The sequence below is a fragment of the Xyrauchen texanus genome, chromosome 48, assembly GCF_025860055.1.
Source record: "Xyrauchen texanus isolate HMW12.3.18 chromosome 48, RBS_HiC_50CHRs, whole genome shotgun sequence".
Lineage (NCBI taxonomy): Eukaryota > Metazoa > Chordata > Actinopteri > Cypriniformes > Catostomidae > Xyrauchen > Xyrauchen texanus.
Window position 1 is genome coordinate 10,816,052 of NC_068323.1, and position 17,850 is coordinate 10,833,901.

Consider the following 17,850-nt stretch of genomic DNA (forward strand, 5'->3'; position numbering starts at 1 on the left):
AATTAGAAAGTTCAACCATCAAACTACACTGAACTCATAACACTAGATATGACCTTGAAGAAACCCTTAGCTGTTTTGAAAATGTACAATAGAACTAATTTAACAAGAGAAGAATACATTTTGCCATTAAATGTTTAAAAAAAGATTAACTGAATTCAGTGTCCCATTCAATTCAATAAAATCTATATAAATCTACTGTATGTAACCTATGCATATATATATATATATATATATATATATATATATATATATATATATATATATATATATATATGCATAGATATACATACTGTATGTAACTATGCATATATATATATATATATATATATATATATATATATATATATAAATCTACTGTATGTAACCTATGTACATACATACATAGGTTACATACAGTACATACACACATACATACATATATATATATATATATATATATATATATATATATATATATATATATATGTATGTATATGTACATCTGATCAAAATTAAAAAGCAAAATGCGTAATCAACCTAAGGTGGTTTCCAGGTCTTAGCTGGCTTAAGCTGGTCCAGCTAGCATCCCAGCCTGGCCAAACTAGTGTTTAGCTGGTTTAGGTGGTTGGCCAGGTGGCCTCTCAGCTTGACCAGGTGAAAAGTGCCCAAAATTAATTTAAAACCATCAAAACAGACCAGCAAAACCAGCCTGGCAAAGCTTGGATACCAGCTAACAACCCTTGATTTTACATGCAATCTCATGCTAATGGAACATCTAAGCAATTCAAAATGCATTTGAAAATAGAATAAAAGGTCTGCTGGTCAAGTCTTACTCGATAAATTCAATCTTAGTTCAAGTTTTAATTAAATTATTGATTAATAGCATGCTCTAGGTACAGTATAGTACAATATTGTCCTGCTTTACAGTACATAGGGGACTAAAGTAAGTGGGGTTTGATGAATAGCACTTCAAACTGAAGCATAAGTAGGCTTCAGGATGTAAAAGAAAATTATGATGGAACAGATAAAATATAGAAATACAGAGGAAAGAACTTCAAAGCTCTCCATGTGAGGAAGACTCACCACATGACGAAGACTCATCCGACTGATCCCCACAGTCATCATCTCGGTCACAGCGCCAGTACTCAGGAATGCAGCGTCCATTCTCACAGGGAAACTGGCCCGGCTGGCAGGTCTGGGCTGTGTAAAGCAAAACCACAGATATAAAATCACACCTGAATGGATTTAATCTCACCCCTGCATCTTGTACGACACACAAAAAGGTCAATCCTGTGTAGGTGTTGTTACACGTAGTCTGCCACTGCGAGGACGATCAGCTCTCCTTCCTGTCTCCCTGTAGTGCTGTCTTAGGCATTTGCAATTTATTGCCCTGGCCACATCTGCAGTCCTCATGCCTCCATGCAGCATGCCTAAAGCACATTCACGCAGATGTGGATGGCACATTTGCCTCACAGTAATAATGTCCCTGGTTCGAGTCCCGGCTCACCCTGGGCTTTTCTGTGTGGAATTTGCATGTTCTTTTTGTGTTTGCGTGGGTTTCCTCCAGGTGCTCCAATTTCCCCCACAGTCCAAAGACTTTCGGATCAAGTAAATTGGGCACTCTAAATTGACCGTAGGTGTGAGTGTGTATGAATGTGTTTGTTTGTGTATGTTAGTTATCCCTGCGATGGAATGGCCACCTATCAAAGTTGTATACAGCTGGGATGGGCTTCAGCACTCCCGTGACCCTTCATAGGATGAACGGCAATAGAATAAGAGAAGTTTCTCTATATTGTAATGGATTGTAATTTTTTGGCCACTCACTGCAAAGAGAAATCTGTTTCTTCTTTCTGTTCCTAAATAATGGTTTCTAAAATATCTATTCTAGGCAATCCTTTGTCTTTTATGCTCTCTTGGCAAAGTCCATCTGGATTTGTTTTCACCTAGACTGATCTGTAGCCAGTCTCATACTTGATTTTGAGTAAATCATCTAGAGAGATACGGCTCTACAAGTGCATGACATTAGTTTCCTCAAGGACTTTATTAGCCTAAACGTTCAAGATGTGTTTTGTATTATCATCTGGCCTAGAATCCGGCAACTGGAATTGATTATGATACAAAAAGATGGATAAGATAAATATGGAATATTGTTGGAGGATTTCTTTCTTGGAGACCGACCAGCTGCCTGCCTAACTAGGAGAAGACTTTGAAACTATACACAGGAGATGTAGACAGTGATTCTGAAGAACTGAAGAATGTGTGATTGAATCTCTACTACACACACACATATATATTGATGGTTATTGATCACTGCTTTAAAATTACATCACAAAAGAATTTCTCAGGATGGATATAAACTTCAGTTTGTTTGGATGTTTTGAAGGCCAGAGATAACTCTTTATTCTCACGGCTAGGAGACCAACAGAGGGTACAGCGAAAACAGCAAGAGATGAATCTTGTATCAAGGATGCTCAGGTGGTCAAATAGGTGGCCCTTGAGATATGAAATATCAAGTCTGGCTACAATCTAACAAAGGATGAAGGACACTAAATAAATTAAGAGATGATTAGCACACAAGGAGAGCCACAAACGGTTACAGAGACTAGAGGGACAATAGCATGAAAACAAAGGAAATCTATTCTTGTGTAGCCAGACCTGACTAAAAGCATAAAGTCTGGTCCACTTTTTCCATCCAAAAACCACCTACTTAGACAGGAAAAGACCATCTGACTGACGTGTAAAGCGACCAGTCATAATTCGATTGTTTTTACTTGCCATTTATCAGTGGTTTTATCCAAATTGCATTTTTATACAACAATAATAGACAATAAAAAAATACATAAATCAAATCAATTCAAATAACGGCATGCTTAAATGGTTGATAACAGACAAAATAGTGGTAAGTGTGTAATGTAGGGCTGGGTATTGTTAAGACACTAATGCCCTTATACTATCGCGATACATACTGTATATCACCATTCAATATATCGCAAGGCATTGCGACATCATAATTGAATTGCATGTCCGTGAGAAAAAGAGTGAATTATTCTTTCTCGCACCTCATAGAAGCGACTCAGACTGCACTTTGAAATACCATTCTCCGATTTTGCGCTTATTTAGATGACCTGCTTCTTCATTACTGAACATATGACATGATATGAATACACAAATAGATGAATACATATACCGTGACATGAATCTACACAAAATCAACCAAAAATCGTGAAAAAAGCGTGATACACTGGCATATCACAATCAGTGTAGAGTAAATTACTCTAAAAAGTAATTTATTACAAATGATAAAATTACTTCTCTAAAAATTGTAATCAGATTAAATTACTAATTACTTTATTGTAAAAGTAATCACATTACAAATGATTTTACTTTTACGATACTTTCTAAAACAATTTTTTATAAATATACGTTTTTCTGCTCAACAAATTTAAATTGTCACAAACAATTAGATGTCACAGAAATGCAAACAGACAAACATATGAACATATTTTAAATGTATCATATATAAAAAATATTTTCGAAATGTGTGTAACCCAAGTAATGTACTTAAAAGTAATTACCTTAATTGAAAACCTCTAACTGTAATCTGATTACAATAATTTAAAATGTAATGTATCACACTACCTGAATTAAAAGGTAATTAAATTACAGTGACTAATTACTCTTTAATCAGATTACACCCAATTCTGATCACTATATCTAGATCACACATTTAGAAACAAGTTTGTGCATATTTAGATGATCTTCTTGTTCATTATTGAACTGAAAGACATTAAATAATACACAAATAGTTGAATATGAATATCGATAACGGGATCAAGTTTCAACAAAATTGTGAGAAAGAAGTGAAATACATTGATATGGTCCAAAAGCACACTGACATTTTTTTTAGAGTCTGAATAATGGTTCTGATGTTTTGCAATGTGTTGTTTGAAAAGGACTTCAGACTACAAAGGGACCTTGTGTTGAAAACATTCGAAGGACAGGTTGTGCTGTTATATAAAGCTCTAAATTACTGTAAGTAAAGCTAACAGGAACAGCCGAACAGGTGCAGATTTGAATTCTGACGGTATGAGAACAGATGTTTGGTGGTTTACCAACTTTTTTTATGCTTTAAAAATAGTAACAACGAAATGAAATATGAAACAAGCAAAATGTAGCGATATGAATGAATGATTTGTCTGTGGCAAGAAGCCTTCCCTTAGTTCATTAGGGTTTAGCTAACAAGCCAAAAGTTGAGACAGCTCTCATTTTCAGCTGATTCAAATGAAGGAATAGTTCACCCAAAAACGAAAATTCCATCTTTTTTTACTCACTTTAAGTCCATTACAAACACGTATTGTTTTGTCATTATTCACTGATAATCTTGATCTCCATATTGGCTCTAAAACCAAATATGGCGCAGGTTTAATGTCACGGTGTTTGCTCACAAGACAGTTTGGCGTTTGAACAACTGACATTTTATGTTACTGATGTCCAACTCGCACCATAGGTGCCATGTCTAATGTAAAGGCCATATCATAGGTGAAGATTATCAGTGAATAAATACTTTAATCACAAAAAGTAATCATATGGCTTTACAATACTTTTAGCCATTTCTGGAGCTTGTCAGCCATGATCACTATGAACTGTCGTCGTATTGAAACAAATCTATGTTGATATTATTTAAGAATTGTTTTTAGTGTTGGAAAACAAAACATTATATGGGTTTGGGATGACATGAGGATGAGTAAGTAACGATAGTTTTTTCAGTTCTAGTTCAAACTATTACTCTACCTATTTCTCTTTTCGGCAGGTATGCATTACACTCATCTAATGTTTCCAGGGAGCTTGTCGGAGCACCCTCATCTTGATTTTAATGATCTTTTTGACGTTACTGTCAAAAGGAAGAAAATGAGAAAAATCTTTTTTCATTTATTTATTATTATTTCTAATTTTTAGACTGCAAGCCTTGCTATTCCGGTCTATTTAATTTGCACAAGGAGTTAAAAACAGGTTTCCAGACAATTAATTAATTCCCTCAAGATGTCGTTCTGAAATTCCAGGTTTGCGAGAGGTTTCTTTGAAAACCAAATACAGTTTTAATAATATGACTAACCAAGTTGATGTTGAAATATTCTTTTTTCTTTGAAATGTGCGTCTTTTTTATGAAAATATGATAACCATTGTTCATTATTTCTTGACTACTTGCTAAATGTCTGCATGATAATTAGCAGTCTCTAAGACAAAGGATATATTGCATCTTGGTTTGTATGCAAATCATTTTAAGTGGTATTTTTTGCTCATCAAATAGCCACAAAAGAAAAACAATATTCAAGTGTTCTATTCTTCATCATATTACCGGTAAATATTAAGCATTAACACACAATAGCATGACATATTGTACATTTTCTTAATAAACCAAGCATAATTTCTCATCTTAAACTTTAAAATCTCTCTAAAGTATGGAAAAAGCCACAGAAACGCATTAGGAAGATGAGATGACTGTAAATTATCAGGTGGCACAAATTCCCCTTTCACCTTTACCAGAATGTTGTCATTGTATTCCTTAAAATTCTCCCTTTGAAGATTAGATTAGAAAATGTATTACCCACAAAGGAGAACTTTGTCTCAAGACTATCTAAATTAAATCGACCAATGCCTGTCGACAAAAAGTGTGAAATTTGTCTCTATCCCCTTTATCAAGTGTCTAACAGCTGCAACAGCACAGCTCCAACAACACAACACAATACGATATTGATGTTTCGATTATATGTTTAACCTGGCGTCAGGAAACCCTCAGGGAGGAGATTTGTAATCTTCTCAAGATTTAGACTTCATAGCTGTAGGATATGGTTAAAACTTATTGCAGTCTCAAACATTTGCTCTCTATCCAGAATACATAGCTGGAAGAAGCTTCCAGGAGGTACTGTTGTGTTCTTAAAGGGATAGTTCACCCAAAACTGATGTCATCATTTACTAGCACTCATCCTTCCAAACTCACACAACTTTCTTTCTTCCAAAGAACACAATGGAGGAAGCTGTCCAATAATAGTCTTAGATTTACTTCGAGTGGCATGTGGGAGAAGGGGTGTGTCTTTAAACTGCCTTGAAAATTCATTGGTTGCTCCCAAGAGTGAACTTTTCATTGACATTTTTTATACACGATTGGCTAATAAAGAAAAGCACTTGGCTAAAGGACAAAGACAAGCAACTTAATTTTATTTATTTATTTTTAAGCAGATGGAAATTTGCATTTAAAATAAATGTATTATTATATTTAACTATTTATTTTTAACTTGTCTATTTATTTGTTAAGTTGAAAAAACTCCATTTAAAAACAGAAATTAAATGAATAGTTTTATACATCTTTTCATCAATTAAAAATAAATAAATATATATATATATATATATATATATATATATATATATATATATATATATATATATATATATACACTCACCTAAAGGATTATTAGGAACACCTGTTCAATTTCTCATTAATGCAATTATCTAATCAACCAATCACATGGCAGTTGCTTCAATGCATTTAGGGGTGTGGTCCTGGTCAAGACAATCTCCTGAACTCCAAACTGAATGTCAGAATGGGAAAGAAAGGTGATTTAAGCAATTTTGAGCGTGGCATGGTTGTTGGTGCCAGACAGGCCGGTCTGAGTATTTCACAATCTGCTCAGTTACTGGGATTTTCACGCACAACCATTTCTAGGGTTTACAAAAAATGGTGTGAAAAGGAAAAACATCCAGTATGCGGCAGTCCTGTGGGCTGAAAATGCCTTGTTGATGCTAGAGGTCAGAGGAGAATGGGCCGACTGATTCAAGCTGATAGAAGAGCAACTTTGCCTGAAATAACCACTCGTTACAACCGAGGTATGCAGCAAAGCATTTGTGAAGCCACAACACGCACAACCTTGAGGCGGATGGGCTACAACAGCAGAAGACCCCACCGGTACCACTCATCTCCACTACAAATAGGAAAAAGAGGCTACAATTTGCAAGAGCTCACCAAAATTGGACAGTTGAAGACTGGAAAAATGTTGCCTGGTCTGATGAGTCTCGATTTCTGTTGAGACATTCAGATGGTAGAGTCAGAATTTGGCGTAAACAGAATGAGAACATGGATCCATCATGCCTTGTTACCACTGTGCAGGCTGGTGGTGGTGGTTTAATGGTGTGGGGGATGTTTTCTTGGCACACTTTAGGCCCCTTAGTGCCAACTGGGCATCGTTTAAATGCCACGGCCTACCTGAGCATTGTTTCTGACCATGTCCATCCCTTTATGGCCACCATGTACCCATCCTCTGATGGCTACTTCCAGCAGGATAATGCACCATGTCACAAAGCTCGAATCATTTCAAATTGGTTTCTTGAACATGACAATGAGTTCACTGTAATAAAATGGCCCCCACAGTCACCAGATCTCAACCCAATAGAGCATCTTTGGGATGTGGTGGAACGGGAGCTTGGTGCCCTGGATGTGCATCCCACAAATCTCCATCAACTGCAAGATGCTATCCTATCAATATGGGCCAACATTTCTAAAGAATGCTTTCAGCACCTTGTTGAATCAATGCCACGTAGAATTAAGGCAGTTCTGAAGGCGAAAGGGGGTCAAACACAGTATTAGTATGGTGTTCCTAATAATCCTTTAGGTGAGTGTATATATATAATGTATCATTTTATCATTTATTTTAACAACATTTTAAAACATGAATTAAATAAGCAATTTTAAATATGTCCATATATATTTCTCAATTAAATATTTTTTTTATTGTATTTTAATGTTTAATTAAATTAAATTAAATAATTAAATAAACAATTTTCAATGTCTATTTGTTAATTAAAAGTATTTATTAATTAATTGTTTTATTGTTACATTTAACTACATTAAACATGAATTAAATAAACAGTTTAACATGTGTATTTGTTTGTTAATTAAAAAATATTTATTAATTATTATTTTATTGTTATATTTAACTTCATTTTAAAAGTTGGTAATTTGTTAGTAAGTGTATATTAAATTGTTAGAATTAGTAAGACGAACAAAATACTATAATAATAACAATGAATTGTTGGGAAACAATTTTCAAAAATGATAATTATTATTTAATTATTTGCTAACTCTATGAATATTTTTATAGTGTATAAACTTAAGTGACTTTGTCATTGGCAACCTACGGCCCCTTGTGCATGACGTGGAAACTCTCATGGAGACTTGTGCTCACTGGGCCGAAACGGTTGTGTGTCACGTGTAAATCCTGCCAAATATATGATGAATTATGTTAAAAACCTAGTTTCATTCCACAAACAGTCGAATCGACCGGAGGGAATGTGTGACACATAAGCCTCTACCGATGGGAAATTATACAGGGGTGTCACGTAAGACTTGTCCTCCTCTCAAAAGTAACGTATTCTCCAATGGCGCTAGCTTTCAGAGCATATAGCCTACAGCAAGCAATGTGCAATGTGGTTTGTGGGGTTGTTCCGGATGAATGGCCACGTATAAGGGGACTCCATGTAGGACAGGGCTCTTGAGTGATGCTCACCAGAACAGGTGCGGTTGGACTCGTCTTCGTTGCTGCCGCAGTCATCGGTGCCATCACACAGCCATCTCTTTGGGATACAACGGTTGTTCAAGCATTTAAATTGGTCCGCTGGGCAACTGCGATTAGCTGCGGAGACACAAAACCACAGTTAGTGTGTAAGCGTTTAGCAGTCTGTCAGAATGAAAGTCACTTTTATTTGGTAGCAGATGAAATTATAGATAAAATTAATTGGATGTAAAGCATCTGGGCGTCCAAGGTTTAATAAATGTCAAATTTGTGTTTTTGTTATTTCATGGTCGTATTAGCACATGTCCAAATTCAACCAATTGTATTGGTTATTTTGACATCAGTATAACATACCACAATTTAAAATGTTTCTCGTTGCATTTTGTGCACCGTTTCACATTTAATTTAAATATATAGTATGCAGTAAGCAGTATGTATGACATAGTTTGCATTGCTCTAGTATTCAATTGCAAACATGGCCTTTGTTACTGTATTTTCATGGTTGGATTATAATGATGAGAGTAGACTTACAACAGAGGTGCGGCTCTTCATCACTGCTGTCAGAACAGTCATCATCCCCATCACACTTCCACGAGACCTGAATACAACGTTGATTTCGACACTGAAACTCCGCTGGACCACAACGTTTAGTCTTGGTGACCACCAATGAGGCTGAAAATGGCAGGAACAAGATGTTACAGAAAGAATACACACTTTTAATCACTCAGTTGTTTCCTATTTATCCCTCTCTTGACCTAAGTGCAGGTTTGGTTACGTGAGTAATCAACAACAGAATTGTTGTTTTAAAGAGAACTAATACTTTAAAGTGAAGCCACACACAAGTATAAGCACGACAACTCTGAGCCAAACTTCAGGCAGACTGGAGACATTTCGAATTGGAATTAGAAATCAATGGACATATTTAGTGTCACATAAAACTTTCTGATCTGTTGTCATATCTCCCCGTAAACGACGGCTTAACTGACTAGCCTGTGCGTGCAAACAAAAAATCTGCATATATTGCCCAATATATATATTAATAAACCAACCAGTAGAATACAAAAATCACAAATTAGATATTTTTTATTTTTATCTCATTTTCTTAGACAGCAATCAGATTAAATGGTTCTGTTTGCTTACTTCCGCCATTTTGTTTACGTCAACCACACAAATTTTCTCCAAAACCCTGTCCTACAAAGACATGTCAGCAAAGTTGATGTTAGCAAGCCTGACCATGAAAAATGACTGACAGGCAGAATGTTTATTTTTTTTTTGCCTTGTTTTCTGGTATTTGTTTTTCAGTGATATCAGTCAGGTTCTTAAAATATCGCTAACATCATATTTAAGTCTCTCATTTCTTAGATTTCTTTTTTCCTTAGAAATAGAACTTAAAAATAGAATAAAACTGTTTCCTCTATAGAGTTTCAAAAGAGGTCTCAACAATATCTATACTCAGATTTGTTGTCCTGGCTCAGATTTGCCAGGACAACAAAGTCTCCAGTCACAAGTAATTTCAACATGAACATTTCTCATCAAATTCTATGATATCCATATTAATTTTATAGTTCTATACTCTTATTATATGACAAAAATTGTCTCATATTTTCCTATTTTTATTCATCCTGGGGAATTTTAGGAGAAAAATCAGTGACAATTTGTATTTATATTTTATTGTTTAATGCCATATCACTACCAAATGCTATAATGACAAGAACATGGTGAAATCAATCAGTGAATAAAGCAAGCAAATAAGAATGGTTAAGATGCATGAAAGTATAAACAAACCAACCAAACAAATAAAAAAAATATTTTTCAAATGTACTTAAAAAGTATCTTACAACTTAAAAAACGTACAACTTATGGAAAAGCAATATATAGTATATATATATATATATATATATATATATATATATATATATATATATATTTATTATATATTGTCATAAGGCAGTATACACCTGCCTAATATTGTGGAGGTCCAATACGTGCTGCCAAAACAGCGCCAAATTGTACAGAGCGGTTATCTGAGTTACCGTAGACTTTGTTTCTGTCCACAGAACTGCCGCTCACTAGATATTTTTTGTTTTTGGCACCATTCAGAGTAAATTCTAGAGACTGTTGTGGGTGAAATTCCCAGGAGATCAGCAGATACAGAAATACTCAAACCAGTCCATCTGCACCTCTAATTGTTTCCCCATTCTGATGGTTGATGTGAACATTAACTGAAGCTCCTGACCCATATCTGCATGATTTTATGTACTGCACTGCTGCCACACGATTGGCTGATTAGATAATTGCATGGATGATTGTTGGTGCCAGATGGGCTGGTTTGAGTATTTCTGTAACTGCTGATCTCCTGGGATTTTCACACACAACAGTCTCTAGAATTTACTCTGAATGGTGCCAAAAACAAAAAACATCTAGTGAGCGGCAGTTCTGTGGACAGAAACACCTTGTTGATGAGAGAGATCAACAAAGAATAGCCAGACTGGTTCGAACTGTCAAAGTCTGTGGTAACTCAGATAACCCCTCTGTACAATTGTGGTGAGAAGAATATCATCTCAGATTGCTATTCTGAAATGCGGGTTGGTGCTGTTTTGACAGCATGAGGGGGACCTACACAATATTAGGCAGGTGGTTTTAATGTTGTGGCTGATCGGTGTATATGTATATTGTGGAGTGGAGGGGGGCGGGGCCGGGTCGGAAAATAGGCACGCGAGGGATAAAGTCGGCCGGTGACGATGGTTCGAGAGAGAGAGAATTACGGGCATGTCCGTCATGTGTGTGTATTGATGTTTGTGTGTTTTGAGTTTAATTAAATTATCATTTATGTTGACAAGCCGGTTCTCACCTTCTCCTTGCCCATCATTAACTGTGTTAACATTGGTTAACATAATGACCCGGCCCCGCCCCCCTCCGCTCCACATATATATATATATATTTATTGCCTTATGACAATATCAGAGACAAAACTAATCATTAAAACACACATAACTGATAATGCCATTAAGTCTCTAAAGTTATGAAGGAGCAAGTTCTTAGCAATACAGTTTCCTCTTTGTAATTCCTCATGAATTACATCAGCTCTGCCCTCTCTCATTTCAGAATTTGACAAAAGGGACTTACATGAACAGGTGATGTTATCTTTCTCCAGATGTTGGCCGTCTGCGCAGGTGCAAACGCGACCTGCAGGTGTGGCCAGACAGATAGCTGAGGGGCTGCAGCCGCCATGATTTGCAGAACATTGGTTACTACCTGAGTGAGTTACGGCATAAAAATGGAAAAAATATATATAATTTTGTGGTTCTAAAATGCATTTACACAAAAAGAGATACTCAAAAGCACCGTTCAAGTGTTGTATTATTTGCTCGTGGGAACAATAAATGAATATGAGATTTTAAACTGATGCCAGCGATCATTCCAGAGATCAACAGTTTGAGCAAATGATACGCACTCTCTCCCCATTGTCCAGTCTAGAAAATGAATTATAACAAACTAACATACCACAATGATAAAACGATAAAACCCTAAACTCCATTTATGAAACATTTGTCAAGCTCATAAAATGATAAATACCAAGTATTAAAGTAGTAGATTTCCCAATAGGCATCCTTGTAGAAAATACAATATATGGACTCTTACAATAGCCATTCATTGTTTTTGTAAATGTTGGATCTCAAAGATTTGATAAAGCAGACCCATAATTTTCACTAAAAGCTGAATGCCCAGCCAAGTTATGTACTCAGCACAGCCGATTACTCCACTTGGGTGAGCCACATTAGTGTGTGAATCTGTATACAAATTTGAGTGCTCTACTAGGTAGTGTGGTCTCTTACAGTTTTGAACAGGTTCTGACAGCTGCCAATAACTCTAATCCCAGGTACCATCATGGTACACAAAACATATTGAGAACATCATTAGAGTAAACAAGGTTTACAAGCTGCTTGATAAGGGCATCAGGATATGAACGACGACCTCTGATCATTGTCTGAAACACAAAGTCAACTAGTTAGTCTTAAAAAAGCCCTGTTTATAGGCTGGTAGCTGGTAGGCACAGTAGCTCAACTGATAGAGCGTTACAATTGCAATGCAAAAGACTGGGGTATGTCCAGAGTGTAATGAAACAGAAGAAAACGCAGAGATCTTAAGAAGTTGAACTGTTTTAAAACTAGCACAGACTAAATGCAACAACATGCATTTTAGCTGATTTTAGATGAATTTATGCTAAAACACAGCATTATAAAACCCTCTCGATACGACACTAAAAATAATAATGTTTAAAGAGGGAGATAAAAATAGATAAACTGGTCAACATCACTAATCGATTAGTCAGACCATCATCCTTTGCCATTCCTATTTCAAACCCATTATGGTTATTGAAAGTCCCTTTTGGATTCCCTATTGGAGTCCCGTTAGACAATATTTAACCCTAAGAAGATAATTAACCAAGACAAAAGGGCTGGACTGAAAAAAAATCTAAGCATACTAATTGGCCACTTGATGATGTCATTAAAATAGACACCATACATATGGCATCTTTATTGGAAGCAACAGATAAGAAACTCAGTAGGGGCCATCACAATAATTCACCTTGAACAAAAGCTGAAAGACAAAAACTAATATTCATCACCTGCAGCCATCTTAACAGCTCAGAGCACCAATGAAGTGTTAACTAACAAAGAGGTCAGTTTCGATTAATGCCATTTGACCCCCAACAAGAACACAAACCGCCAAATTACACTATATGGCCAGAAGTATGTCTAGTGTATATTGCAACCCAAATATAGTACAATGGTTACATGAACAATAAATTAATAAATAAATACAATTGCAATATAACTATTTAATCACTTTAAATTATGGATTGAAAAAAAATTCCTCAATTCAGGAAAGCTGCAAAAATGGAATGCTTCTTGGGAGTCACTATTTGTTGCTGGAGACAAATGGCGAGATCTGAACCTGGAACCTTAGAAAGCAAAGCATACATATTTCCTGCAATGCCTCCTGATTAGCCTTAACATATGAGGGAAGTTAGGCGTATTTGATACAGGGCCCAAAAATGCTTGGATCATGAAGTCTTAAGGTTAAAATTACCATTACGCATTCTGCTCTGGGAATATCCACTGCAAAGCATTTATTCAAATTCAGGGACTTGCCAGTATGGCATTACTATCTAGAATGTTCAGCTGTTTAAAAGGTGAATGTACGCAGGGTGATATATTTCATTTCCATATATTTTACACCAAATACGTGCCAACTTATAAGGTCTGGTCAAGCAAAGCTATTGGATAGTGACATATAAAGATTTGCACCTACACTCAGAAGGTAGTAAGCTTAAATCTTAGAGTTAATGGGATATGGAAGTTTTACCTTTCTGGCCTCTGAAAAGAGGTGCTCTTTCTGCCCACATTAGCAAAAACGTCTTGGATGACACATCCAATAGCTTATAGGCTGCTTATGTAGAAGATCAGAATATGAATTACAACCACTGAACATCTTTGAAAAGCTCATTATCCCTTGAGAACCAATGATGATTCTTAAAATCCAGCTTTGATTCCCCTTTGAGTCCAATTTACGAATAGTTCACCATAAAAAGCGAATTAATGGGACCAATACATGTAAATGAACATCTTTAAAGATACAAGGCCAGCTGGTGAAGAGCTTAGAAATGGTAGTAGGCATCTTTGTTTAGCATTTCAATAGAGTGCAGTTGTTGGGTTCCGGAAGTAATATTCCATTAATTTGTTCCAAAGGGGAATTGATAATTAATGATAACTTTAAACTTTTAAAGATAGACCTACCCTGAGCTCCGAAGATGTTAACCGATGATATATGATTTTGTTGAAGCCATAAGTCAGCAATATTTCAGCTTCACAAAAAAAAGAAACAAATAAAAAAATGTAAAGCGGAATTCCTGATGAAGAACTACATTTCCTGTGATTTTGAAGAAAAAAAATCCACCAATCAGAGAATCTCATCTAATAAAGCGCACCAAAAAAGCACTGCAGCGACCTCCCACTCCCATGTTGAACTGTGAATGAAGCATCTAGTCGGATCCCTACACTCTCAAACTACTGTATATTTGTACATATCTGAACATTTTGCAATAAACTTGAAATATATTGTTTCTGTACTTCGAATCAACAACTTTAAATCAATAGTTCAATATTTTTACCATTGTCATGTGGAATACTTCATGGAATTGTGATTAATTTTCTCATTAAAGATGTTAAAGGGATAGTTTACCCAAAAATGAAAATTCTCTCATTTACTCACCCTCAGGTCATCCCAGTGTGTATGACTTTCTTTCTATGGCAGAACACAAATAAATATATTATTTTAGAAGAATATCTCAGCTCTGTAGGTCCACACAATGCACGTGAATAGTGATCAGACCTGTGTAGCTCCAAAAATCACATAGTGGAAACATAGAAGTAATCCATAAGACTCCAGTGTTTAAATCCATGTCTTCAGAAGCGATATAATAGGTGTGGGTGAGAAATAGATACAAATATATATAGAATTGAAGCTCTTTTTTACTCTAAATCTACACATTCCCTTTCACTTTCACAACTGAAAGTTAAAGTGGAGATTTAGGGTGAAAAATGACTTTAACGTGCATCTGTTTCTCACCCACACCTATTACATTGCTTCTGAAGACATGGATTTAAACATGGGAGTCATATGAATTACTTTTATGTTTCCTATATGTGATTTTCAGAGCTACAAAAGGCCTGATCACCATTTACTCTCATTGTATGGACCTACAGAGCTGAGATATTTTTCAAAAAATCTTCATTTGTGTTGTGCTGAAGAAAGAAACTCATACACATCTGGAATGGCATGAGGGTGAGTAAATGCTGAGATAATTAAAAATATAATTTTTTTTTTTTGCTCTGAATCAAAGTTTGTAATGTTGTGATTCAACTCAGAGCAGGTTGGTTTGGTTCATGGCTTAAAAATCTTCTATGAAGGATTTGTTTTTTAATCCCTATGGAAAGATTAATTGGAAAAATATTCCCAAAACCAAGGCAGCTTTAAAAGCAGGGACTGTTGATGCGCACTTGAGTTGTGTTTGATATTTGTTATTTCTAAAAATTCTACAGCAGTCTACATATTCCATATTTACCTTTCTGGCTCTGTGGATCATACACCTGAATTCCAAGAGAGGTGGTTGTTCCGCCCGAATTAGTGCCACATCATTGGATGTCAAATCCAGGCGGAATATCGAGGCATTCATGTAATCAGTCCAGAATATGCAATTCTGGTAATGGGCAATCCCAAATGGGTTATTCAACTCTTTTCCGCTGTACACCACCTGTGTGAGAAGTAAATGATCTATGATTTATTGAGAAAGTGGGAGATAAAACAGATAAAAGAAGATACTGCTGAAAATTCCCATCCTGGTCTTATAATGGTAAGTGCTGGTTGGTGGACCAGTTTGGCCATGTTTTTCACCAATAAAAAAATAAAATCGATCAGAATTGTTTTTCTGGTAATGTTGGCGAGCCAAGGAAGTCTCCTGGTTAGATAGTCAAAAAGACATGATGTTACACCAGTACACCAGCTATGGATGTTCATTCAAAATCCAACATATGCTGGTGACCTGTTTTAGTTTTGGGTTTTTTTTTCAGCAGAGAAGGATTTGAAAATGAAAAATCTCACTCACTCATTTACTAACCGTTCTGTGGCTGCCGTTGAGGTAAATCTTCTCGATGTGATCATAGTAGGCATCACACCAGTACATAGTATTCGAGGAGTGGTCCAGGGTGAGGCCGTTAGGCCAAAGCATGTTGGATGCGACAAAGATCTGACGATGAGATCCATCCATCCAGGCTTTCTCTATCCTGCCTCTACTGTCAATCAACTCATCCTCCTCCCAGTCTGTCCAATATATCCATCTGAGGAACCAAGTGAGAAATCCCATCTTTGAAGTCATTATCCACTTCTGAAGAAGACTATCTTAGACCAGCATAAATGTCCATGCTGGAGAACACCTATTACATATTTGAAGGCGAGAGACTTGAACAAATCTTATCGAATAACTTCATCTTCGTTGAACAATGTTCATTATGCTTAAGCCAAAAACATATAAAATAAATTACATTGAATAAAGAGGGTCCGCTAAATGAATATGAACGAATCCTATGGTGGGGACCAGCACCTAAGACAAAACATATGCTGGTAACTGGCTATGTATCCTTCTCTTCTCTGCAGGCAAATCTGTTCATTTTCGGAGCTTTTGGAAATGTATAATCAATCCACAAACCAGAACTCCAAAACTGTACTTGAATTCAGTTTGGCGGACATGTAAGAGCAGGACTCTGGGAAATGTTCTTGGTATTTGCTCAAAAGAAAGGTGACCCACAAAAGGATTCTTGAAAAGAATTGAGGACAACGTCTCAACTTAACCAACTGAAATAACTGGTCTGTACAATTATTATTTTTTTTTTATAAGTCTCCATTCTTTGGGAGCCAAAGCTTTCAAAATGTTTTCAACAAGAAAATTTGTTTCTAGGTTCAAACCTCTCCTATTTTGCCATGGTGAATTGGCCTTGCAGATCTGAACACAGCCTAACATAACATGACATAGAGCAACCACTTCTCCCGTATCATATTCTGTGACCAGCTGAATAATTCATGAGTGGGGCTATGAGTGACAGCTCATGCTGTGAATGGGCGAATTCGGCGAGTGATGGAAATGGAGAGCAAATGCGATCAGGACCAAGAGTCAAAACGGCTAATCCTCCATTTTATCATGTTAGCACAGACAGGAAATGACATGCGTACATGGGAAATGGAATGACAGACACTGTAAAGAAGAGTTTTTAGGGGTATAACGAGAGAAAAATGGGATTTTTAACGAGAGAGATTATGCTGGGATAGATCTTGGGTATTCAGCATACCGATGGGCAAAGCTTAAGCAGGGATCCAAAGTTCAATAAACTTGAACTCTTTGATAATTTAAACCTATTGCTAGAAACATAATTGCAGATTAATTGCAGATTAAAAAAGTATGCATCATATTGCACAGTCTTCTGAAAGCATGTTTTGGTGAGAAAAACCACAGAATTTAAGTAATTTTTACATGAAAATCACAACATCCATTGCACTTTCATGAGCACTCTGAGAGAAGCTCATTCACAGTGGCTTATAGGCAAGAAGGTTGCCAAAAGTCCCATGTTAGCTGGAACGTCTCATATTTTGGGCAAAATTTTGACGTCCTTTATAGGATCCCTATTGCCCCGTATTTTAGTGGCGAGACACTCGAGGGGGACAACAAGCAGATGAACTATTCTTTTAAAAA

The 17,850-nt window shown here is 36.1% G+C and overlaps 1 pseudogene; it reads right to left on the reverse strand.

Moving 5' to 3' along the window:
• The window catches only part of LOC127639573 (low-density lipoprotein receptor-related protein 1B-like), a 281,174-nt pseudogene that overhangs the window by 167,212 nt on the left and 96,112 nt on the right, over window positions 1-17,850 (reverse strand).